Source organism: Macrotis lagotis, chromosome 6 (genome assembly GCF_037893015.1).
Source record: "Macrotis lagotis isolate mMagLag1 chromosome 6, bilby.v1.9.chrom.fasta, whole genome shotgun sequence".
Taxonomy (NCBI): domain Eukaryota; kingdom Metazoa; phylum Chordata; class Mammalia; order Peramelemorphia; family Peramelidae; genus Macrotis; species Macrotis lagotis.
Window position 1 is genome coordinate 71,723,010 of NC_133663.1, and position 26,813 is coordinate 71,749,822.

Sequence of the window (26,813 nt, forward strand, 5' to 3'; positions counted from 1 at the left end):
TTCACGAAGACAGAAAGCACTGGATCATCTCTAATATAGCCATGATAATGCTCTTCCCCAATCTTCAAATCTAATGTATTCCTACAGAGTAGATAATCTTTTCAGCACAATTGTTAAACCTGTGATGTACTTGGCCATGAAGTACAGATTTCTTCAGGTATCTGAAATTTACTTATATCACATGTTTCATTATTATACTGGTATATATATATATATATATATATATATATATATATATGGTATATATATATGGTATATATATACAATACAGCTTGTTGATATATTTATATATCTTTGACATAAAACAATTCTTAAACTTTTTCTCATGGATCCTCCTTTGGCTGTCTGCTGAAGACTACTCAGAATATTTTTAAGGACATGAAATAAATAGGACTACAATGGAAACTAATTATATTAGTATACCATTATCAAAATATTGAAAAGAGAAGTTCATGGATATTCTGAAATCTATCCATGAACCCATTGGGATCTGTTGGCTCCAGGATTAGAAACCCTGCTAAAAAAGAAAATCCTTATGAATGGATTCAAGGTGGATTTGTGCCAGTGCCTGTCATATAGTGGATTCCTAATAAATGTTTATGGATTGATTGTTTTAAAATAAGAAGAGTCCTTGGTCTCATACTATAGTAGTCAGCCCCCAAATATTCTCTTTTCCTTTAATTCAACAAATACTTATTTAGCAGTTACTATTTGTACGACAAAAGTGACAGTGTGGTACTGTGACTAATGGAACCACTTTGGAATCAGGAAGATTAGCTTTAGATTCCTTCTTTGATGTCTTTTAACTGTGTGGCCATGGATAACATTTAACCTCTCACTTACTTTTTGAAACTCTAAATTACAGGGAGAAGAGTTGCAAGTCTTTCCACACCAGAATTTCCCAAATTGAAGAAATCACAGGTTAGTGTGAAGATAAAAAAAATCCAAAATGTATAAGGTATTGGGTAGTTACACACACACACACACACACACACACACACACACACACACACACACACATATCAAAAATCAATGTCTGACTTAGGAAGCAATAAGATCTTTGTACTTGTAATTATCAATGTTGTCTTTGACAAGTACGAAGAAAAAATCCAGACAATGGCGTAGGAAAAAATTTGAAGATGAGATTCCTTTCAGCTGGATTGGTTAAATAGAGAAGGTGGTACATAGACTGGACCCTAAAGAGAGGGATTTCAGCAAATGAATCTATAGAGAAAAAAAGAATGTTTTATTTTGGGGGGTGATTTTCATGAATGAGAAAAGACAGAAAAGGCTAGGACAAATTCCAAGAACAGCTGATTAACTTGGATGATACACAAAGTAAATAAAGGGGAACAGAGATGAATGGGATCAGAAAATATATATTTTATCATAAGTGATATGAGGACCCATTAAACATTTTTGAGCAGAGGAGTGACTTGGTCAAATTTATAGACAAGAATGATGATTTTGGGCAGCTGTTTAAAATGACCAATGGAAAGAATGGAGGCAGAGAGCAGTTGAAAGTTGGGTGGGGATTCTAATGCCTTGAATAAGGTTGGCAAGATAGTAGAGTTGAGGGGATGGGCATGAGAGTGAGTAGTTAGGGCTTGGCAACTAAAAAAGACATTAGGATTAGAGGAAAGAAGGAATTAATACCTGAGGTTTCAAACTTGTGACCAAGTTTTGCCACCCATAGAACTAGGAAAACTGAAAAGAGGGCAGGTTTGGAGAAGTTGAGGATGGGATCAGATTGGGTAGGCCAGAGACTCAGGGGAGAGTGTAGTATATCTAGTTTTGAGAGGTGTTTTGCAAAGAGGTCATAATTGAATATATATGATGGCTGTTGATCAAATCACAAGGAAAAGAAGGTAGAGATAGAAGAGAAGCCCAGTGTAGAATCCTATAGGATACCCACTGGGGGAAAGAAAATGAACCAGTAGAGAAGAGGAGTAGTTAGACATCTCACTTATTTTTGTATATACCCCAGTTCTTCTCACAGTGCAAAACTGATAATACTGAGGTAGTTATAGGTATTGGAATACACATCTTACAAATGAGGAAATTGAGGTTCACCTAGAATAACTTATTCACGGTCCCATAGCTAGTATGCTTTAAGATCTACTTTTCTAAAAGTGTGCAATACATTTTTTTTTGTAATTGAACTAAACTTTCTCATTTTTCATGATCAAGATACAAGGTTGAGTGACCAGCTTTTACTGAATCCTGTTTCTCACTGGTTAAATGAAGGGGATGTACTGATCTCTAAGGTCCAAATCCAGAACCCTGTCCATTGAGCCATCTAGCAACTATGATTTCCCTAGAGCTGGATATGAAAAATGAAAATAAGAGAAGGAATATAATTCATACTGGGGGTATAATTGTAGCAAAAAGGGTGACACCTTCATGCCATCTTCTTTGCTACACTTAGAATCTTAGTCCTGAACTCCACACACACACACACATATACATACACACACACACATATGTCCTCACCCACTTCCTATTTTCCTTCCAGTCCTTTCTGTCTCTTCTAAAATAAGAAAGCAAATATGTGGGACTTAAAGTTTGAAAAGTATTAAATATATGTATATGTATACATATATATACACATGTAAATATATTTATGTATGTGTCTCGATCTTCATAACAACTTTGGCACATAGAAGTTAAAACAATTTTCTACATGTTCCAGGAGAGAAATCTGAAGGTAAAGTTAAGGGGCATGTCCACAGTTACAGTATTGCTATTTGTTGGGAACCATTGTGTATTGGGAATACTGTAAATTATCATCATCTGGTGCCTTGAGCATCAGAACCTTGTTTGGCTAAGTACCAAGGGAGTGGGAGTAGGAGTGGATTAGAGACTGGAAAGGTATTTAAGAACTTTTATTCTGGTAAATAAATGGAGTACTTGGAGATCTTTATGGAGTACTTGTCTCCTTTGTAATCCTTGTCTCCCACTGGTCCAGTGCTCACCTGGGGAAGATTGAAAGAGTCCAAAAACTGGGACTCGACATATGGCATCCAACAGGGACTAAACATATGGCACAAAGGCATGTGATCTGCGTAAAGTCCAGAAAAAGGACATAGCAGATACAAGAGAACCAGGGCGACATCCCAGAGTGGAAGACTCTAGAGAAAGTAACAAGTTGATTTTTCACTTATGGGGCTGATTTTAAACAAAAAGGAACCAGCAAAACAAGTAATTAAGAGGAGGAGTCTCTGAGGCAGTGTCCCAGGGGATGAAGCTTCTAGCTCAGCAGGAGTGGTTCCAGTCCCAGGAACAGGATGTGGAGATCTGCTTGCTGTTCTTTTTGGCCCTGGCTGCCTGCCTGACCCTCTGGGTGCGCCCTGGGCCCCTGGACTTGCTACTGACTGAAGAAACCTCTTTTCGCTGATACAAACCCTAATGCCTGTGCCTATGACTTATATTTCTGTTGACTAGTTGTAATTGGTTATGTGCGTATGTGTGTATTTGAACATCTATAGGACATTTCACATCTCTCTACTGGCCTGGAGAGGTGGGAGAATGTTTCTGTATTCTGAGCTCTGGTACTGACCAAGGGTTATCAATCTCAGCTTGATAAATATGATACAAGAGAATTGTTTTCTGTGTTTGTGTTAGTGTTTAAACTCATGTGTGTATGTAATTCAGAGCTGAAATGGTTAAATGTTACCTGAGTTAAAAGTTGCTCCTTTGGGCTTGAATTTGATTGCTTTGAAAGGTTTTTTTTTGTTGGCAAAAGAAAATTTTGTAATTTTCGTAAATTGGGGGAAAATGTATTTCAAGGAATTTGGAAATATTGGTTTTACTATTGTTTAATTAACATCTGTTGGTGCTATTTTTTTAAGGCTTTTTTGCAAGGCAAATGGAGTTAAGTGACTTGCCTAAGGCCGCACAGCTAGGTAATTATTAAGTGTCTGAGACCAGATTTGAACCCAGGTACTCCTGACTCCAGGGCCGGTGCTCTATCCACTGTGTCACCTAGCCACCCCTGTTTGTACTATATTTGAACTTTTGTTTACAACTTGTGCAGCATTCATTATGTAATTTTATTTCAAAAACAAGAAGGGAGGAGTGGCCCCCTCTGGAACCACAGTTTATCCTAGGTCAGGGTTGGATCCATACAGCTATTAAGTGTAATAATGGTTTTCCTTCATTCTAGAAGAAGACCATGACATTAGGGAAGTCATACCATGACAAGCACACGTGAATTGGATTTTGAGTGTGTGCTAAATCCCCAGCCTCACTTTCCCCTTTGGAGCCATCTGGGTCCAGTGGCCAGATAGGAATCAGGAAGACTGGAGATGACCCTGGATGTGAGGCAATTAGGATTAAGTGACTTGGCCAAGATCCCACACCTAATAAATGTCTGAGACTGCATTCAAACTCCTGACTACAAGGCCAGTGCTTTATCCACTGTGGCATATAACTGCCCTAATATAAAGTATGATTCAAAGCCAAGTCATAGTTGACTCCAAGCCTGACTCCTCAGGTCCCATAAAGGAGTCACAAACATTTCACAGCATTGAGATGAAGAAGTAATATAAGGATCTCTTCCACCGTAAACCATTTGATCTATTAATGGATAGTCCCCATTGTTGTTTGTCCTTCCTTCTTTGACATTAAGAAGGTGGTGTCTTGACTTGCAAATGAATTGGATTTAAGTGCAAAGTTATCAGCCTCACTCTCTTCCAGAGCTTTTTAGGTCCAACTGCAAGACAAATATCTGGACAACTGGAGATGGTCCCAATTAGCCTTTTAAACTAAGATATTTTCCAGTTTTCATTTTATTTGAGGCAACCTGAATTCAATTATTAATGTTAGTTAAGAACTGAGGCAAAAGAAAAATGGTCACTCTAAAACCAGTGGGGGAAAAATTCACTGGGTGGGGAAGACCCTCAGTTATTCCAACCAAAAAGAAATAAATATTTAAATTCACTCAAAGCCAGCAAAACAATTACAATTGGCCATCTTTGGGGGTTTGCAGACTCAGAAAGACTGCTATTAAAGAAATATCGCCTGCAATAGCTCTGGTGTGGGTCTGGACATGAATTGCTGAGAGTCAGGGTGGGTAGAAAAACATACCCAAACACTAAAGGTTGGGAAGTGAAACTGTGCCAACTTTATTTTTGTAAACTCAGACTTTTTATAGCAAAAACTTATCTCAGGAATGACCAGTTAAAGGAGACCCAGTTTCGAAATTTCCTGGGTAAATTTACAATATTTGTTCTTACTAATTTGCATACTTCTCTATCAAAGAAACTTTTTACACCCCCCTCTGGAACCACAGTTTATCCTAGGTCAGGGTTGGATCCATACAATTGAAGTACAATATCAATGTTTGTGAAATACCTGTATAGAAAGGGGTCCCTGGTATCCTTCTGGGCCCTGAGAAATTCCTTAGAAATATAACTTTGGCCAGGCGCCTTTGTGTGTGAAAATAGTCTGAATAGGACCCAAGGGGTCACGGATATACCACAAATTTGGCTAAGATTCAAAATGCCCCCGTGTTAGCCTAATTATCTTGCTGTATCCGTAAAATTCTTGCTTCCTCCCAGGACTGCCTCCCTTTCCTCAGATGTGACTGGAACCATTAGAAATTAAATTCCACTCTCTCAAAGTTGTGGGAACCCCATGAATATGTGATTCCCTCTGTCTCAGGAAATATGTTCAGACATAACACAGAGACCCTGACCCTTTTCCTACTCTGTCTAGCCTCCTGTCTATACTGAGCCATATGTTTACATATACTTATAGTAGTATGACAAGACAATATATCTAACTGCTCTCTTTGCTTCTGTATCCTGCTTGTTCTCAGTACCCCTCCCCTCAAAACAGTATAAAAACCCTATCCCCTGAACACTCAGGTACTGTCTGATTTAGGTACTCATCATCCCCAGGCAGTCCCTGGGAACATTAAAGATCTCCAAACTTATCAAATTCTGGTCTCTGTCTTGCTCTTTGGGTTCAACACAACGAACAATAATCTATACATATCTTTGATGAAGAAGATCACCAAGGATAAGTGAATACCACTCCCAGGGGCTGGCCCTCTTCAAGGGTAAGATGAACACTGCAAGAAATCAGTTAACAAATGAGGGTCTGATCCACTGCTAGATAGGACATACCTGAAGTCTGCAATTGTCTCTAAAGGGATCACTCACAATTGTGATCACTCACAATCCCCTGGTCTCCTGCCCTCCTCCCCCTGAAAGTTTTCTCTTTCCACTAACAAACTAGCCAGCTCCTTGGCAAATATTCCCCCTGAAGCCTTCCCTTGCCTTCTTTCAATGGTTTTCCTTTTCTCTACAGCTCTTTTTATTGAGAAAGTTGTTGCCCAAGTTTTCTTGCCTTCCCTCCTGAAATAGCTCAGTTCAGGATGCAATCATGTGTTTTTATTGACTGACTTAAATGAAGTTTAATTTTATCTTTACATATGGATGTTTACCTAGAAACACACAGAATGAGTATCACTGTTTAAGCTGAGAAAGGGGGGAGGAGCATGGTCAGCATGTACATGAAGCTCAGCTGAAGAGATTTCCCCACTTGGAAGGTCTCTCTAGGCCATATGTTTGGTTGGATTTGCTGAAGTGTTGGACTGAAGCCTTGATTTCAGATGTCTTGGTGTTTGCATCTGCTTACATGTTGAACCATAATGGAAGAGTCCCAGTAAAAATGATGAGAGTATTTCTCTCCCACTCCCCACCCCCCATTCTTTTAGGCCAGCGACTTAAAATTTTGAAATTTTGTCTGGAATGTCTCAACCTTCTTTGATATACCTGCTCACCATCTGCTTGGGATAGCAGTACAATGAAATTAGATCTTCATTCAGGGTACATCAACCCTAATTTTGGTGCTCAGCTCCACTCTGAAGGAAGACTGGACTATGAGGAGGATTTAGGTTTTTTTTTTTAAATTTTAACTTTAGCTGGACATTTCTCAAGAGCAAGGATGTAAATCACTGGTGCCTTTTGTGTTTTTGAAGAATTTGGTACTTGTATAATAGAGACAAAGAAAATTTTTAAAAATACATAATTTTAACATTTGTGTTTTCAGTGCTAAGAGACTAGGTCTTAGATTCTGAAGTAAAAAAAATGAAAGATGCTATCAATACATGTCTTTATTAAACATATCAGATTTATTCATGGTCCTTTCCTGTTGCCAGTGACTTGCTAGAATCAGTCTGAAAGAATTTTTTTCTCTGTTCATGTACTTTCCTTTCAATCTTTCTGCTTCAATAATAGTTTTAAATTAATTAACTTGTGAAATTAAGCATGGGAATAGCAATGTCTGGGATTATTCATAAAAGTTAACATTTGAAGATCAGACTTGCAAAGGAAACAGTTAATTATGATGGGAGTAGAATATGAAGGGAAAAGATTGAATGACATAGAAGGAAAACTTAAACTCAGGACACAACCTATGTTCCAAAGAAGAGAGTGCAACTTACTTTCCTCTTTTCAGTGGAGAAGTGAAAGATTTCAATTGTGTACTGTTGATTTCTGATGCAGTTAATGGTGGTATCCTGTCTAACTTTTTTCTTTAGTGATACAAAGCAGAGTTTGTTTTGGGGGACAGAGTGGTGAAATGAATTTGGAAATGACTGGTATCATTTCCATTAACTGTGCATTTGGGACTGAGATGGTATAATCCATTTGTAGTATTCTGGCTATCATTACTGATGAGAATTGATTGCCATAAATCCAACCAAACATATGGCCTAGAGAGACCTTCCTAGTATGTTATAGCTATCCATTAATATTGTCTTACTCTGAATCCTACTTCACAAAGACAAACATTTCTGGTCGCCAGCACAAAGCAAAGTGTTTGTTCTTTAATCAGAGGATGTGCTTGTGTTTTTCCAAAAGGGAACAGAGCACAAACAAAAGTACTTAATTCATTTTTCTTGACTTCCCTCCTGAAATAGCTCAGTTCAGGATGCAATCATGTGTTTTTATTGACTGACTTAAATGAAGTTTAATTTTTATCTTTACATATGGAAGTTTACCTAGAAATACACAGAATGAGTATCACTGTTTAAGCTGGGAAAGGGGGGAGCATGGTCAGCATGTACGTGAAGCTAAGCTGAACAGATTTCCCCACTTGGAAGAAGCTAGGGAGCTTCCAAAATGACATGATGACCTGAAACAGAAAGGTTCTGCTCCCCGACATGGAACATGTTTTGACATTTTCTAATTAATTCTTGCCTGCTAACCTCACATTTGGGGGAACAGAGTGGTGATTGACTGTTCAGATGGAATTGGGGCAAATTTTACAGAATCAAACAAAACAAGTTCTTTGATTGGAAAATGAACAATAGAATGACTTCAGTTGCCTAAAAATACAGCTTCAAATGCATTGGAATTCTGCTTAAGTTTCTTTTTCTACTTGATTACCATCTCAATAATCATTGCACCTGATGGGACAGCAGAAGGAAAGCTTGTAGTGCCAGAGAGAAAGCAGCAGGAGAATGTTTGAAGGGAACAGATAAGTGAGAAATTGGCATACTAAGAGTCTAGCATCCATCACCATTGTCTGCCTATGAAGGATTTTGTCAATATTTCATGTACTATAATGGAAAATCCCCACCCTTTCCAGGGAGAAAGGAACAGAAGCACAAATTAAGAGTGTATTTGAATAGTGTTTGGATGAAATGGTAAGGATGATATATAACTGGATCTGAATTCAACAGATAGAACCTGCCCCAGGAGCCTGTGCTGCCCAAGGTCAGGAGAGACCAACAGAATTCTTATGAGATCCTGAATCATCTCTCAAAAGACTGCATCTTGGTTGACAGTTTGTCAACCCAGTAAATGCCATGCTAGATCTCCAAATGAGAAACTGAGAAAAGGATTTAACTTTCAAGTTTTTGGCATGACTGGAAGGAGTCTGCTATCTCATCTAGGAGAATTATACAGGATGAGCTGGATATGTAGATGCTTATATATGGATCTTATTTGTTCCTCTGAAGAAATGTTATACAATATGCTGCATAAGAAGGCAATGAGGCTAATTGGCCAGTTCTCTGAGAACCAGAGAGAGAGAGAAATGGTTACTTCAGAGTGGATGATCTGTCTTATAGGTGGGGATGAGCAATCAATTTACAGACTCTGTTCCTCTCTAGTAAATAATTCAGGTACTAATCACAGCATCCCATTGATATTAGGGCTAAGAATAAACTCAGTGTCATTTTTTCCAAGAAACAGGAAAAATTCCAACCAGGAGAAGTCCTTCAAAGGCATTCAATTCTAAAGCTTATCACCAGTGCACTAATGAATTAACATCCATTCTGAATGCTTTTCTTGCACAACAGTGCAAGAGATATTACAATTTAAGTAGCAAAATGTAGCTATTCTGATCAGGGGGAACACCAAAAGCAAAAATAAATAGAAAAAAAACAAAAAATATTTCCACAAAGTCAATTCAGAGAGTCCTATAAGCCAATTTTAGTAGTCACACTTCAAAATACGTATATGTGTGTCTGTGTGTGTGTCTTTTTCTGGATTCATTTTTCCACATTTAATCATTAAAGGATGCTCTAACTAGTACCAGATGATCATTAATAAGGAACAGGTGAAAGAAAAGCTGACTTCTAACCAAATCTGAGGCATTTCATATGTGGAAGGAGGATATACAACTCTTAATTACCTTACAGGAGAAAGATATACTTCTGAGACAAAAACCTTAGAAAGATACATATGGCGACAGATGTAAGGAGGGAAAAGGTACCCATATTTAGGGAAAACTAGCTCCTCAAAGTGTAGCTGATTTATGGTTTGCTACCTAGAAACTACAAAATTTTACCTTTCTCCTAGAAGAAGAATTCATTGATTTCTGGATAATTTCTGATATGTTCTAATCAGTAGAACTCCATTTTCTTTTGACCTCTTATACTTAGATGAAAGTATTTCTTGACTATTCTTTATTTGTAATGGATTTTTAGGTAATCAACTATTGGATGAGATGTTTTGTAACCATCAATTGGATGAGAAGTTGTTAAAACAGGTGAGTTTTAATCTAGGGGCTATCTGGAGTCCCTAAAGAGCAGCCAGAAAAGCATTTTTCATTCTGAACTGCTTAAAAATAACCCAGACTATACCTGTAGACTACAAATATTTGAGGGGTGAGGTAAATATAAATCTAGTTTGATACCCTCTTTGGAGATAAGTGAGAAAAAGAACAAATGCCTAGCTGTGGCGTTTCTCCTGCCTTTTTGTTTTTAAGTTTTTCAAGGCAATGAGGTTAAGTAGCTTGCCCAAGGCCACATAGCTTGGCAATTATAAAGTGTCTGAGGCTGGATTTGAACTCAGGTACCCCTGATTCCAGGGCTGGTGTTCTATCCATTGTTCCACCTAGCCGTCCACCCTGCTTTATATTTAGATAAATCATGGCGGCATAAGTGTTCATTCCCACTTATGATATATACTAGTCAACATCAAAAGGATCCTCTGATACAACTATTAAACTTTCTTTGACTAAAAGAGCAGCTTGTCTACCTCCTTTAGCCCTTTGGTCTGTGTATCTTCTTTGCTTAAAACTTGATGTGTGTTTTATTCAGTCAGATCAATGCATTATCCTTCATCCTGTGTAAACCAATTTAACTAGTGTAGCCCCAGTCTTTCAAGATGAATACTAAAATTAATAGATTCCAAGATTGGGTATTACTGTGTGCTACTCCCCTAGCTTTTTGCTGGATGATACAGTTGGATTACATTTCCCTGGTATCATTCCTCCTTACTAGGCACTTTAGAAAATTGCATCATTTCATTAATCCTGACTATTTTCCTGATTATGGATGACAACTTGGTTTTCTATTGGTGCCAACTTGTTTCTTGTCTAAAATACTATATAAGTTTGAATCCTGAGAGACTCTGATTGTCTAATACAATACAAAACCTTCTGCATGAAGTCTCCCACCTGTGTACTGTTCTCAGTTAAAGGCAGCCACAGACTAAGATTATTCCCTATTGACATCTTTTCTCTCCCTCCTCTTGGGAGATGTAATAAAATTTCTCTATCTGATATCTGCTCTTCATCAGAATTCTCTTGCTCTATATTTTTGAGTGAAAGTATCTGATCACAATTTATAAAAGAACTCATTGTCATTGTCTGAGAAGAATTTGGAAGGGAGAAAAACTTGCAATGAAGCAGAAAGGAAGGGAGTTCTCAGTTGCTTTAAGGAGAATGAAAAAGGATGAGAAATTTTGATTTCTAGAAGATTTTGAGCAGGGAGCAAAGTTTAGGGGAGAATATATGTGTAGATACAATAAGCCAGAGAGCAGGATATTAGGAAGCAAGTTGGGTCTTTAATCTGCATCTGCTACTTAAGGCTACCCTTGAAGAAGTCAAGGCTGAATCTGTGGCTTCTGGCAGCAAAAGCAGCAGGTATCTCCAAACTTGATTAGAGTTCACTCAAAAAGTATCATTGGTATGGGGAGCAATCCTGGGCTTCAGAAATCCTTATGACTAATTAATTATTATTATCAGCAAAATCACCAAGAAAACTCAATAATAAATACCGTGAAACAAAAGACCAAAGTATTACAATAATGATTGAATAACAATAAAAACCAGTAATCCATTCCCAGTGTTTAGTTGATAAGCATTTTTCATCTTGGATCTTGGGGTTTCTTGCATTTGTCTGTTCCTTGGAAGCATCTTTTCTTGGGGGAATCTAGGAAAAAAATGTGTACCACTTCATTGGATTTCCTTTCTGGTTCCAGGTTACTTGTAAAGATTCTTTAAACATGTCTGCTAACATCTTTTACAAAACAGACCTCAGTACAATTTGGTACAGCATCTCAAATTTTACTTTTCCAATACTAGTTCATGTTGTGAAAACCATTCAAAATCTTATAATTCACATCTTATTAACAACAGAATTATAAGGGGAACATCAAATTAAAAACCCATAGTTCATCTGAATCTTTAGAGAATTTAGGTTATTAATACCCGTGGTCTTCCTATAGTAATCTAAACTCAGTACCTAATATAAACATTGTTAACAACAAACTTAAAAGGTTACCGTTACATTGCTATATGTAAGATATTCAAATACAAACTAAATATTTTAAATACCACAGAAGGTAGAGCCCTAAAAATGAATCTGAAGTACACACATATACACACACACACACATTTGATCTTGTTTTCTCAAGATTGTTACTTAATTTTTTCACTTTATAATTTTTAAATTAACTGTTAATTATTGAAGAACTCCACATTTAAATACTATTTAATCTACATTTAATCAAATTCACTTCAATTTTTCAATTTCCTCCTTAGGAGGGAGTTATAATCCCTGATACTATTTCATTCTCTGGAGCTTTATAGATTAACATAGTTCATATATAGCATAGATCAACAGTATTCCAAATTTAAAGCCCTCTTGGGCTTCGTTCCTTAGTTTCTCAGGACTTCCCTCTAGGGATGACGTCAACATCCAATCAATAAATCCATCTTCAGGGACACCATGCCTCAAGTTCCTGGTCTAGAGACTCCACTCCATACACCTACAAATGGAGAAGATAAACAAGATGAACACCACTTTTATTTCTTTGAGTCTTGGGAAGTAAGCTCCCAGTTCAGTGAACAGTGCTCATATGTCACAGGTAAACAAGCAACCCTGGAATATGGAAGCTGGAAGCTGCCAGAAAAAGAGATGGTGACCAATTCTTCTTTCAGGTATATTTAATGAAACTACAAGTTCCAGCTATAGAACCAATGGAAGTAATCTGTCTGAGTTGGGGAGCAGCATTGAATACAAAGAAGGAATTCTTTCTTTACAGAAACTGATGAATCTATGGAAGGAAGTATGAGGGAGAATATTTGGGAAATAGCATAGCCATCAAATATGTAGATGGCACAAAGAGAGACAGCCAACATCCTGAATAACCAAGTTAGGATCCAAAACAATTTTAACATTCGTTAGGCTGAATCTAATAGGATATAATTCAATAAGGATAAATATAAAGTCTTACACTTGGAGTCAAAAACCTCCCACCTTTATAAATATTATACAAAGTAGGCAAGGAGAGACAGAAATTGCTCTGAGGGCTAAATGAACCATAAGCTTAATAGAAGTCAGCAGTGGAATGTGAAAGCTCAAAAAAGCTAATGGAATCTTGATCTGAGTTGGAAGAGATAGCTACCAGTATTGGGGAACTAATGGGAGGTTTGCTTCAAGAGATAGTGGGCTTTCCCTGCTGGGGACTCTTCACATACTGGTCAGATTTGCCTAACTTCACTTGTCTGGTACGTTATAACAGATAAGCTCTGTATAAAGTTTATAGCCACTGAAGTCACTATGAAATCTCAAATTCTCTGCTTCCATGAGTCTGTGAATTCAAAAGACTGACAAAGAAAAAGATTTTGCCTATCCTGGCAGAGAGGTGGCATATGAGAGATGCAAAATGGGACAAATTCTGTCAGATATGTCAAAATGTAGGAATAAGTTCCTTCCCACCTTTACTATTCTATATTTAAATAATGCTTCCAGATCAATATAATCCACTCTTGCATTCTATATTCTTTGTCCTATATTCTAATATCTTTTGTTACAAGTTCATTTTCTGCTCTCATATTCCACATTCTAATATTCTATCTAGTAAGGATAATTTGAGGTCTAATAGTTTGTGTTCCACCAATTCTGCTACCAGTTCAAATATTCTTTCCTAGTATAGTTCTTTCCAGCTTGAATATTCTGGATTCTAACAGTCTGCACTTTAAGGTCCTTTCAGTTCTGTTCTAATACTATAATAATCTATTTTTCTAAGGGTATACCCAGTTATAACATCTTCTATTCTAATAGTCTATTTCCTAAAACTTCTTTTTCTATCTTACATTCCAAATTCTAAGAATTTGTGTTTTAAAGGGGCTCCCAGCTCTCAGAGCAACTTTCCCTCCTATTCTCTGATTTGATTTAAAAAAAAGAAAGAAAAGCAAATTACCAGGATCATAAATAAAAATTGGAATTATTTTGCCCAACTCTATGCCAATAAATTTGACAATCTAAGTGAAATGGATGAATATTTACAAAAATATAAGCTGCCCAGGTTAAATGAAGAGGAAATTAAATGCCTAAATAACTGTATCTCAGAAAAAGTAATTTAACAAGCCATTATTGAGCTCCCTTAGAAAAAATCTCCAGGACCAGATGGAGTCACAAGTGAATTCTATCAAACATTTAAGGAACAATTGGTTTCAATTCTATATAAACTCTTTGACAAAATAGATGAGAACAGAACTCTTCTTAACCCTTTCTATGACACCAATATGGTGCTGATACCTAAACCAGAAAGAGTCAAAACAGAGAAATAAAATTACAGACCTATCTCCCTAATGAATATAGATGCAAAAAATCTTAAATAAAATCTTAGCAAAGAGATTACAACAAGTTACCACTAGGATAATACAATATGACCAAGTAGGATTTATCCCAGGAATGCAAGGTTGGTTCAAGATTAAGAAAACTATTAGTTTAATTAACTATATCAATAACAGACCTATCAGAAATCATGTCATTATATCAATAGATGCTGAAAAAGCCTTGGACAGAAAACTCCCATTCCTACTAAAAACATTAGACAGCATAGGAATAAATGAGTTGTTCCTTAGAATGACAAGCAGTATCTGAGACCATCAACAAGCATTATATGCAGTGGGGATAAGCTAAAGGCATTCCCAATAAGATCAGGGTTGAAACGAGGATGCCCATTATTACCACTATTAAGATTGTGTTAGAAATGTTAGATTCAGCAATAAGAAGAGAAAGAAATTGAAGGAATTAGAATTGGGAATGAAGAAACGAAACTCTCCCTCTTTGCAGATAACATGATGGTTTACCTAGAGAATCCCAAAAAATCATCTAAAAACTACTAGAAACAATTAGCAACTTTAGCAAAGTCACAGGATATAAAATAAACCATCATAAAGTCTCATCATTTCTATATATGACTAGCAAGATACAGCAAAAAGAGGTAGAAAGAGAAATCCCATTCAAAGTAACTTCAGACAATATAAAATATTTGGGAACCTACCAGCCAAGGCAGACTAAGAAACTATGAACGCAACTACAAAACACTTCTCTCACAAATAAAATCAGATTAAAAAACTGGACAAATATTAACTGCTAATGGATAAATTGAGCTAATTATAATAAAAATGGCAATTCTATCTAAATTAAACTACTTATTTAGTGCCCTACAAATCAAAATCACAAAAAAAACTACTCTAAGGAGTTAAAAAAAATTATAAGTAAATTCATAAGAAGAAATAAAGTCAGGAATCTCCAGGGATTTAATGAAAAAAAGTGCAAAAGAAGGTGCATGACCTTTGATCCAGCGATATCACTACTGAGTCTATACCCTGAAGAGATCATGAAAAAGGGTAAAAACATCACTTGTACAAAAATATTCATAGCAGCTCTATTTGTGGTAGCAAAGAATTGGACATTGAGTGAATATCCATCAACTGGGGAATGGCTGAACAAATTGTGGTATAGCTATGTCATGGAACACTATTGTTCTATTACAAATGAGGAGGGATGGGTATTCAGTGAAACCTGGAAGGATATGCATGAACTGATGATGAGAGAGAGATGAGCAGAACCAGAAGATCACTATATACCATAATAGCAACATTGGGCTTTCTTTATCTGGGTCGATGAATGGGATTTTTATTAAAATTTTTTGATAACAATTTTAATATCATTGGTTTTAAATGATATTTTTATCATTTTAAATAGCTGTAGTTTGTTCTTTGCTCCACCAGATATATGCAGTTGGTGCCCCCATATTATTTTAGTAATCTGCCTCCTAGTGAAAGTAAGGATATTCTGCAGCAAGTAATTAATCACTTCTCACCCATTTCAACAAAGAAAAAGGAACAGAAGACAAGCAAAGATAAACTATGTGAAGCTTCTGCTGAACCAAGATGTGTGATTTAGTGACTTTCAAGTCTTCATTCTATTATTCAGTCCACACTGAAATATATCTATGTGCAATAAACACCCCAAACTTAATCAGTGTAATGGTTCGTCCATAGAAGATGTACAGAGATTTAACTGGACAAATTGCCAGCCCACATAATTTTGTACAAATAGGACATTTTGTACATCATGAAAGCAACCATAATAAAGAGTTGTTCGATTTTTAAATTCCTAATCCATGTGTGTGTGAATTCCATTTTCTTTTGAAGTAGTGAGCTTTTGTCTCCAGGGCTCCAGTGCTCCATCCATTGCGCCACCTGGCCATACCTACAATTATTACTATTATTTTTTTAATTTTAATTTTTTTTCTCTCCCCTTTATCGCTCAAGTGAGTCTATATTTTTGGGGTGAGGGGGTATTTCGTTTACTCTTAAACAAGAATATTTTATTAATGTATAAAAACATTATTTGTACAAAATGAGAATAAATATTAATTTGAAGTAATGAGCTTTTAATGAATGATTCACGAGTCCAAGGGACATTGAACCAAATGAAAAAAAAAAAAGGAGATTTTTAACCCCCTGCTAAGGCCTTGGTGACTTGAGCCATCCATTATAGAGGGTGTCTTCGATGAGTCTATCCCCAAAGCCTTCTCCAAACGAGCCACTGTCTGTGTTAGCTGGAGAGGTGCTCCTTCAGCATCTTGCTGGCTGGAATTAGCATCACTGTGCGCAAGGGTTTCATAGGTAAGTCTTCCAATGACCACCGGCCTCCCAGGGCCAGGTCGCTCTCTTCTTGCACCGAGAAGCTGAATTTCGGAAGTGCTTTCTCATCGTAAAATTCCTCCCCTGCATTGGCAAACACGAGTTCTTCTTTCTGGGGCGCTTGGCCTCGATGGCTGGAATTCTTGGCCACCTCTTGCAACGTCTTGCTGGTCATGAGGTAGTAGTGGCCTCCCGCACAAGGTTGATTGGCCTGATGAGCCTCCACGAGTCCCTTTTGAAGCTGCTGGTGCATGGGCACAACAATCTGGGGCGGGACCTTAATGAATCTCTCCCTTAAACCCGCAGGCTTAGTGGGATCATTTAAAAGCGTCTCCAGCTGTTCAGCCATTCTCACAGTGCCTCAGAATCAGCTCTTTAATTTGCTCGGCACACTCGGTACTCTTTCTTTGGGTTAAATTCAAGAGGCTGATGAAACCAAAAATCTCCCCTTCTTCGCCATCCTCCTCATCACCTTCCTCTGGAACATCTGTTGGCTGATGCCGCTGCCCAGGCGGCTCCGGGCGGGAGGAGGCGGCCCAGCTCGGCCGCGTTCCCGGCCGTGAGGAAGGGCTGCGGCAGCAGCTCCTTTATCCCAAGTTGCTCCCCGAGATGCGGTGCACCTCCAATTCCACGCCACTACCTGAGAGGGCGGAGGAGGGGGCCGCGGGGGCACCGGGCGCCCCCCCCGAGGCTCGGGGGCCGCTCCCCGGGCTCCTCCCGGCTAATCCCCTCCTCTGGGGTCTCAGCCCCCGCCCCCACCCCTCCCTAGGGTACTTTAGCAAGCTGTAGTTTCCTTGCTTACCTCTTCAGATTTAGTCTAGTTTTGCTTTTGCTTTGTTAAAGATCAGAATTGCAACCCCGGCTTTGTTTTTACTTCAATTGAAGCAGAATAGATTCTTCTTCAGACCCTTCACACCCTTCAGACCCTTCCCTTTATTCTGAATGTCTCTACTTCAAGTGTGTTTCCTGTAAAGAACATATGGTAGAATTCTGGCTTTCAATCCACTTTGCTAACCCCTTCTCTTTTAAAATGAGAGAGCCCCTCCCATTCACTTTAACATTTATGATTACTAACTGTATTTCCTTCCAATTTATTTTTTCCCTTTCTCTTCTTTCTCACCACAATATCTATTTCTACCCTCTCCCCTGCTTTGCCCTCTGTTCTTTCCGTCCCTTTCCTTTACTTAATCTTCTCCCCGTCTACTTTTCTGCAGCCTAAAATAGATTACTATATTTGACTGATAATGTATATTATTCCTTCTTTGAGCCAATACTGATGAGAGTAAGATTCAAGTGATTGCCATCACCCACCCTAACATTTTCCCCTTTATTCTATTAGTTATTTCATGCCTCTTCATCTGAAATATTTCAACCCATTCTCTTTTCTTTCCTTTTGTATTCAATTTACTTCTCTTCCTCATCCCTTAATTACTTTTTATGTTATTCCCTCCAATCCACCTTATACCTGAACTCTCTTTATTTATATTCGTTCTAGCTATAATATTAATGGTACAATTTTAAAGAATTACAAGTATCATCTTTCATAGGTAAATAGTTCTGCTTCATTGAATCCTTCATGTTTTCTTTTCCCTTTCTCCCCTTTTCAGCTTTTATTGGAGATAAAATTTTTTGTTCACTTCTGGTCTTCTTATGAAAACTTGAAATCCTTCTATTTCATTGAATGACCATTTTTGTCCTTGAGTATTATGCTTAATTTTGCCAGGTGTGTGTTTTTTGGTTATAGTCTTAGTTCATTTGCCTTCTGGAATATAATGCTCCATGATGTCTGATCCTTTCATGTTGAAGTGGTTAAGGCCTGTGTATCCTGATTTATGCTCCCTAATATTTGGATTGTTTCTTTTTTGGCCATTTGCAGTAATTTTTCCCCTTGACTTGATATTCTAAAATTTGCTAATCATATTTCTTGAAGTCTTTATTTTGGCATCCCTTTTCTGAGGTGATCAGTGAATTCTTTGAATGTCTATTTTACCTTCTGGTTCCTAGATATCCAGGCAGTTTTCCTTGACAATTTTTTAATAGATGCTGTTCAGGTCTTTTTTTTTTTCCCTGTGGCTTTCAGGTAGTCCAATTCTTAACTTATCTCCTCTGGATCTATTTATTCAACCCTCTTGTGCCAGGGGTTTCAGTTACTGAATATTTACTGGGTACAACTCTTTTGTTGCCCTGAGGCCTGAGGGGGATCATCTGGGTGTCTGGTTCTGCTTGGAGGGGGTTGTGTGTAGGTGGCTGGTGCTGCTGGTGACCTTGGGGATTTGATGTAGAGCCAGGATCTTTATACTTTTGTGTGCCAAGGTCTATGGAGTGTTTGTATTCTTAGAACTACACTGGAACATATGGTTCTCTGGCTGCTGGCTGCTGCCTGTTTGCCTGGAGTTACACTGATGAGTATGACAATTTGGCTGCTGGAGAATGCCCTAGGTTGTGCTGAACATGTGGCATCTTTCCAGGTTTAAGTCTACCCTTCTCCTCTCTTTGCTAAAGCATGTGTGTGTGGGGAGGTGTCCTGGTATTGGTTTTGCCTATCTTAACACACTAGGGCTCTGGATCTTTGGTTGGTTCGTTGAGGTGGGGCTTGCTGTTGGCTTACAGGGATCCTTCCTATCCTGGACTGCTCTCCCCTTTTACCCAAGTGAGACAGACCTTCCTTACTAATCTTTCAAGATTGTTTCCTCCTCATCTTTTTGTTGATTCTGTTGTTCCAGGATTTCTTTTGAGGTGCTATTTTGCAGGTGTTTGGAGATGAATATGGAAGCTTCTTGCAATTTACTGTTTATTTCTGCCATCTTCCAGAAATTTTTTTTATTATATTTATTTTTATTTTTGTACAAATGATGTTTTTTATACATTACTAAAATCTTCTTGTTTATTTACTTTTTAAAGTTTTTTTTGCAAGGCAATGGGGTTAAGTGACCTGCCCAAGGCCACACAGCTAGGTAATTATTAAGTGTCCGAGGCCAAATTTGAACTCAGGTACTCCTGACTCCAGAGCCAGATCCACTGTGCCATCTAGCCGCCCCCAATATATTCTTGTTTAAGAGTAAACATAATACCCCCTCCTCCCAAAAATATCGACCTTTGTGAGAAATAAAGTAAAGGAAAGAGGAAAAAAATTAAAATTAAAACAAAAAAAATAATAGGGGCAGCTAGATGGCTCAGTGGACAGTGTACTGGTACTGGATTCAGGAGCACCTGAGCTCAAATCCATTCCCAGACACACAATAATCACCCAGCTTTGTGACCCTGGGCAAGCCACCCCAACCCCATTACCCTGCAAAAAGCAAAATAATAATAATAAAATAAAATATGCTTCAGTCTGTGTTCCAACACTTCCAGCTCTGTTGCAGGTGGATCACATTCTTTGTTTGTTTGTTTGTTTGTTTTTTGTTTTTTTTAGGTTTTTGCAAGGCAAATGGGATTAAGTGGCTTACCCAAGGCCACACAGCTAGGTAATTATTAAGTGTCTGAGACCAGATTTGAACCTGGGTACTCCTGACTCCAGGGCCAGTGCTTTATCCACTGCGCCACCTAGCCGCCGACTGTGCCACCTAGCCGTCTGGATCACATTCTTTATGATGTCTATCACAAAAGCTACTTCCATATTTTTCCACTGTTGCCATTGCTGATCGCAACTCCCTCCATTCGTGCTTCCCCACTACCATACACTATATTTTCTCTCTCCTTTTACTCTGTCCCTCTTCTTAAATGTGCTGTAAGGTAGCTGAGTAGCACAGCAGATGGATCACTGGCCCTGGGGCCAAGAGGCCCCGAACCCACCTACCACCCCTAAGACCCAGGAACCACCTGGCCCTGTGATCCCACACAGGCCATCCAATCCTAGCCCCTGGCAAGAAGTAAAAAAGAAAATGTGTTATATTTGACCACTCTCCCCCATGGTCCACCCTCTCCTCCATCACTCACATCACCCCCTTCCCCCTGTCCCCCTTCTCTCCTTCTTACTCTAGCTGTCCATACCCATTGAGTATATATGCTGTTTCTTCTCTGATGAGAGCGAAGGTTCCCTCATTCCCCTCTCGCTTTCCCCCTTCCATATCTTAGTCTATTCCACCTCTCCTTTCTCTTACTCCCATTACATTTCCCTTTTAGCCATTGACTCCATTTTTACGATATATTATATCTTCAAATTCATCTCTTTCCTGTGCTTCATCTATAAAAGCTCCTTCTACCTGTTCTTTTAAATGAGAAGTTTCTTATGAGTATTATCAGTATCATTTTTCTATGAAGGAATACAGGAAGTTCATCATCATTAAATCCCTCATATTTTACCCTTCTCCTCCACTCTCTATGCTTCACCTGAGTCCTGTATTTGAAGATCAAACTTTCTGTTCAGCTCTGGTCATTTTAACAGAAACATTTGAAATTCCCCTGGTTCATTGACAATCCATCTTTTTCCTTGGCAGAGGATGTTCGATTTTGCTGGATAGTTGATTCTTGGTTGAATTCTGAGCTCTTTTGTCTTCCAGAATATTATATTTCAAGCCCTATGAGCCCTTAATATAGTTGCTGCTAAGTCCTGTGTGATCCTGACTGTGGCTCCATGGTGTTTGTATTGTGTCCTTCTGGCTGCTTATAACATTTTCTCTTTGACTTGGGAGTTCTGGAACTTGGCTATAATATTCCTGGGGGTTGGATTTTTTTTGGATCTCTTTCCCAGGGAGATCAGTGGATTATCTCAATTTTTATTTTGGCCTCTGCTTCTAGGATATCTGGGCAATTTTCCTGTAGGAATTCTTTAAAAATGAGGTCAAAGCTCTTTTCCTGATCATGACTTTCAGGTATCCGACTAATTTTTAAATTATCTTTTCTGAATCTATTTTCCAGATCAGTTGTTTTCTCAATGAGATGTTTCATATTTTCTTCTAATTTTTCATTCTTTTGGTTTTGGAGTATTGTGTGTTGACTTCTCATAAAATCATCAGCTTTCTGTAGCTCCATTCTAGATCTGAAGGATTTGTTTTCCTCAGAGAGCTTTCTTATCTCCTTTTCCATTTGACTAATTCTGCTTTGTAAAGCATTCTTCTCCTCAATAAGTTTTTAACTGTTTTGTCCATTTGACCTATGCTGATTTTTAACATGTTATTTTCTTTAGAATTTTTTTGGATCTCCTTGTCTAAGCTGCTGACTTCTTTTTCATGTTTTTCCTGCATCCCTCTCATTTCTTTTCATAATTTTTCTTCTATCTCCCTTACTTGATTTTCAAAATCTTTTTGGAGCTCCATTTTTCTTGGAGACTTTAGATTCAGAAGTTTGTACTTACTCATCTTCAGATTGAGTATTTTGATCCTTCTTGGGATCATAGACAATGTATTTCTCAATGGTGTTCCTCTTTTTTCTCTGTTTACTCATTTCCCCAGACTGTGCCTGGTTTTGGGGTGCTTTCTGAGCTTTTGAATATTATTGGGACACCCCCACAATGATCTCCATGTGTGAAGCTCTGTCTTCCCTCCTGGTCTCTGAATGACCACAAAAAACCCCTCTGCCATGGGACTGAGTTGGGGGACCCCTGTTGTTCTATGGGGGGGGGCCTAGATTGTGATCAAGATCTGAATGTGGTCAGAGTCTCAGAGTCCTATTCCAGGTACAGAGGCAGACCTCAAAATTCTCTCTCCTCTCCCCTACCTTTGGTAGGCTGAGCACTCAAGACTCAGTTGCCTGGGAACTCCTGCTTACCAACTCCACCTGCTTCCATTTCCTGGATCTGGGCTGCTGGCCACTGGGGTTCACTGAGTGTCCTGAGGGCTGGGCTTCACAAGCTTGCTCTGGCAGATATCACCCCAGTGTTCTTCATAGTTGTGCCCGGTGCTCCCCAGGGTGTAGGTCAGGACACTGCCCCTGCTACGGTGAGCCATGGCTCCCAGGTGCCCTGGTGCTGCCTCCTAGAGGCTGAAGTTCCTTCACTCTGGTGGGCCACCCCTCTAACCCCGTGGAGCGAGTCTTTCCACTATTTTACAGGTTATCTTAGGCTGGAGAACTGCCTCACTGGATCTTTCTGTGGGTTCTGTCTCTCAAAATTTAGACTATTTTATAAGTTTTGAAATTATATATATATAGAGAGAGAGAGAGAGCACCTAAGAGAGGCTTTTCTCCTGTCACCATCTTAGCTCCGCCCAGAAATTTTTCTAAAGGAAAGATTTTTGAGGCAATTTTTTAAAATTCAGAGAGCATTAGCCAGAGATTCACAAAAAAATCAGGATAGGTTTTAAAGCTATAGATTGAATTTATAGCTATTATACTTTAAAAAAAGTAAAATGTACAAAATAGAAATATATAGTTTTTTGTAAACCTTTCTTTGTATTCTATATCATACATATAATTTTTTTTGGTATTAAATTTTTAAAATTCACAGGAAAAGAAATGGGGAAAGGAGTGATGTAACAGGCCTGGAAAACAGCAAATATTGTTTTAATTTTTAAGAAGAAAAAGAAAGTAGAATAAGGATTATAAAAATGAATGAAAATTCATTTTTTGAAAAGATTGATAATGTATTTTTTAATGTATTTTTTTTATTTAAGGAAATGGGGTTAATGATTTGTGCCCAGGGTTACACAGCTAGGTAATTATTAAGTGTCTGAGGTCGACTTTGAACTCCCTGACTAGAATGCCGGTGCTCTATCTACTGTGCCACCTAGTTGCCCCAATAATATATTCTTAAAGAAATTGTGAATATTTAATGTTAAAGTACAAACACAGCTTCCCCCTCCCCTATTTTTAACCAATGACCCTTCATTCCAGCTCTGTTCCTCTCATACTCTTCCTATCTCTCTGCAGTTATAGAAATCTGACTCTCCACTGAAGATTCTATGTTCTTGGATAGTTAATATGATATTGGAAGAATCTTCTCTCATGAACATCCACAAAATTACTAAAGAGGTAGTTGTTTTTTTATGTGTGAGTGTATGTATAGCTAATGGAATTTTTATTTAGTTTGGTTTTAAGAACAAAAATCAGACATTGTTAAACAGAATTTAAGTTTATTGATCCAAAAAAAAAGGAGACATCTTCACCTCCAATTAATGGAGTTATTTACTAGTGCTTGCAGAAGCAACAACCCCACCCTCCTTACCTGTTTCTAATGATCTGTGCCTTCCCACTGACTTTCAGTTCACTGCCTCCAGTCTCTAAAGTCAAATAAGCATAACATATGAATGCATTAGAAAAATTATTGATGAATTTTGTGGCAGATCAAATAATACTTTGCTGATGAAATTTCTAACCTGTGTTTTACCTAATGTCCTACTTTGTAATTAATAGTAACAGATTGTGCCTATGACTAACATGGAAAATGCAACAAGTACCCAAATTGTATACTCATAACTGGGTATCTACAGGTCTGATATAATTGATTCTTATTGCATGGCATTCATTGCCAGTGTTTTGCTCATATTCCCAGTACCAGCTCTTGCTGCTGCACTGTGTCTTTTAAAGAAAAAAAAAAGTTAAGATTTTATCTAACTTCCACTAGACATTCATATTTACATTTAAACTTAATGGTACATTAAGTTCAAATAAGATACTGCTGTTTAGAAATATTTGGGAAACCACACTACTGGCTATTTTTTGAATGATGAGAGGAAAATGTTTAGCATTTCAAACAAATTCCCGGAATTTCATATGGGAAACCAAATGATGTTAAAAGAAAACTCCCTGTGTATTCACTCAAACTTATGAGAATAAGTAAGGAAACCATTGTAAAAAGATATTGTGTTAGGTACTGGAAATATAGTCAAAAATTTAAATAAAAACAAAAACAACTTTGATATATTTAGAAGTGATGCACAGCCTATGCAGTTTAGAAGCCTGGTGGTTTAATCTAAAAATACTCCCTTCCATATCTTTCTTTGAGGTAGAAAATACTAGTAAGAAATAAAACTCAACTGTGAGTTTAAGAGAAACACAACTTGTTATTGAAAGATAAAGAATTTAAGATTGATGGTCTGAAAAGAACACTTCCAAATGCTTCAGTTTCCAGTGATTTGTGCCATCCCATTCTACTCAAAGACTCCAATTCAGTCTGTGACTTGGCACCAAAAAAGAACTATCTTGTGCTTATCTGAAATATTTCATGACTGAAAAGTCTCTTGTTAGACTCTTTTGCCAAATTTCTTTTTTCTAAGAAAAGATAATTTGAGGATAGAAGTAATTACTCTACTTGAGAAAATGAAAGATGAAAACCTTAAAAAAAAAAAGAAAGAAAAGAGGGGCAGCTAGGTGGTACAGTGGATAGAGCACCAGCCCTGGAGTCAGGAGTACCTGAGTTCAAATCCAGTCTCAGACACTTAATAATTACCTAGCTGTGTGGTCTTGGGAAAGTCACTTAACCCCATTTGCCTTGCAAAAAACCTAAAAAAAAAAAGAAAATGAAAGCTGAAAAGGTATTCTTTAAAGAGTGAATAAAAAGTGGGGGCAGCTAGGATGGTACAGTGGATAAAGCACCGGCACTGGAGTTGGGGGGCCTCCGTTCAAATTTGACCTCAGACAATTAATAATTGCTTAGCTGTATGACCTTTGGGAAGTTACTTAACTCCATTGCCTTGCAAAAACAACAAAAAAATAAGCGAATGAAAAATTAAGAGACTTTTTAGAAGAGACCTTATTGCTATCCCCCAAAAGTCTTTTCAAAAGCTTGAGTGGATACATAGGGAGTTTTCTTTTAACATCATTTGGTTTCCCATATTAATTTCCTGGAATTTGTTTGAAATGCTAAACATTTTCCTCTCATCATTCAAAAAATAGCCAGTAAAACATCTTAAGATGAGTGATGCCCAGTCCAAACATTACCTGAGGATTCAACCTGCAGGTTTTGCAACAAACATGAAGAAATATCTAAATTTGAAAAAGTCTAAAAAACTGGATTTATCCTTGAGTCCTCTATAACTAGCTAACAAAGTAAAGCTTGGTAAGAAAGGTAGGATCATGATGGAGGACATGTACACTATTTCTGAGATATGACACAGAGAAAGTATATAAATGAAAATAGAAATATCTCTGGCCTCCATGAATAAGGAATATTTAGCAGTTCTGACTATAAGGAGTATGCCAATGTTTGGCATATCCTTTGGTTGTATATCTTATTCCTTACTAAAGGAGCAATCACATAACAAAGATGAATCAAAGTGTTTAGAAATACTTTAAAAGTATCTTCTTAAAGCCCAGAAGGAAAAACAAAAGATTCTGCCAACATTCTCATTAGTTATTCTTGGATGTCATTCAATTATTTTTGGTTATTTCTGTTATCCGTGAAGATCAAATAGTATGTGTTCTGAAAATCCTGGTGCCATGGAGTTGGAGCTTATATTGGCTACATATAGTAAAGTTAGGGTTTTCTTTGTATTCTGTTGGGTCATTGTTGTTGTTTACTATTTGAATTTATAATTATATAAAATATTGCAAATGATCCCAACCTAATGAAAATATGCAGTTTGGATAGGACCACTTATTGAAACTAATTAGGATCTAGCTGTAGCCGTGACTATTTTCTCCAGGTTCAGTTTGTACAGAACAATTGTTTTTACTTCAGTATTCAAATCGAACATTAGAAAATGATCATTTCTTTGACTTTTGCCAAAGAAATGATCACTTTCTAATGTTCGATTTGAATACTGATGTTACAGATGTTACAGAAAAAATATCCATCCTTTTCCACCCCATTGAATTTGTATGCTAGGTGAATACTTCTGAATAAATCTATCACAACATAGAAATTATAGAGATAAAAACCTAAGGTTTTTTTTTTTTGCTTAAGTATAGGCTTAAGATTCAGAAAAATAAACTCAAAAAAGATTGGAGTTTCACTATTCCCAAAGAGCAATTATACTATGCATGATCTTTGATGAAGTTATAACACTACAAAGTCTGTATCCCAAAGAAAGCATGAAAAAGGTAAACAGATCCTTATATACAAAAATATTTTTAGCAGTTCTTTTTGTGGTACTGTAGATTATAATCTATCAAATGTATGGGAAGCAATAGCTATATTACACTCTGGCAAAAAAAAAAAAACCCAAAGATATAAATGAAACACTCTAGTAACCATAATTTCACTTTGGCTAAAACAAAGCAACAAAGTTAGTTTTATAAAT

At 37.5% G+C, this 26,813-nt stretch overlaps 1 long non-coding RNA gene and 1 pseudogene across 2 annotated transcripts in view; one reads left to right on the forward strand and one right to left on the reverse strand.

Annotated features, from left to right (window-relative positions):
• Window positions 1-5,925, forward strand: part of LOC141490969 (uncharacterized) — a 43,978-nt gene extending 38,053 nt beyond the window's left edge. For both annotated transcript variants that reach the window (XR_012469410.1, XR_012469409.1), the window contains 2 exons: window positions 866-921; window positions 2,969-5,925. This is a non-coding gene — a long non-coding RNA (uncharacterized LOC141490969). The remainder of the gene's footprint in view (window positions 1-865; window positions 922-2,968) is intronic.
• Window positions 5,926-16,606: 10,681 nt separating this feature from the next.
• Window positions 16,607-22,583, reverse strand: LOC141492141 (BRCA2 and CDKN1A-interacting protein pseudogene; annotated as a pseudogene).
• Window positions 22,584-26,813: the final 4,230 nt, after the last annotated feature.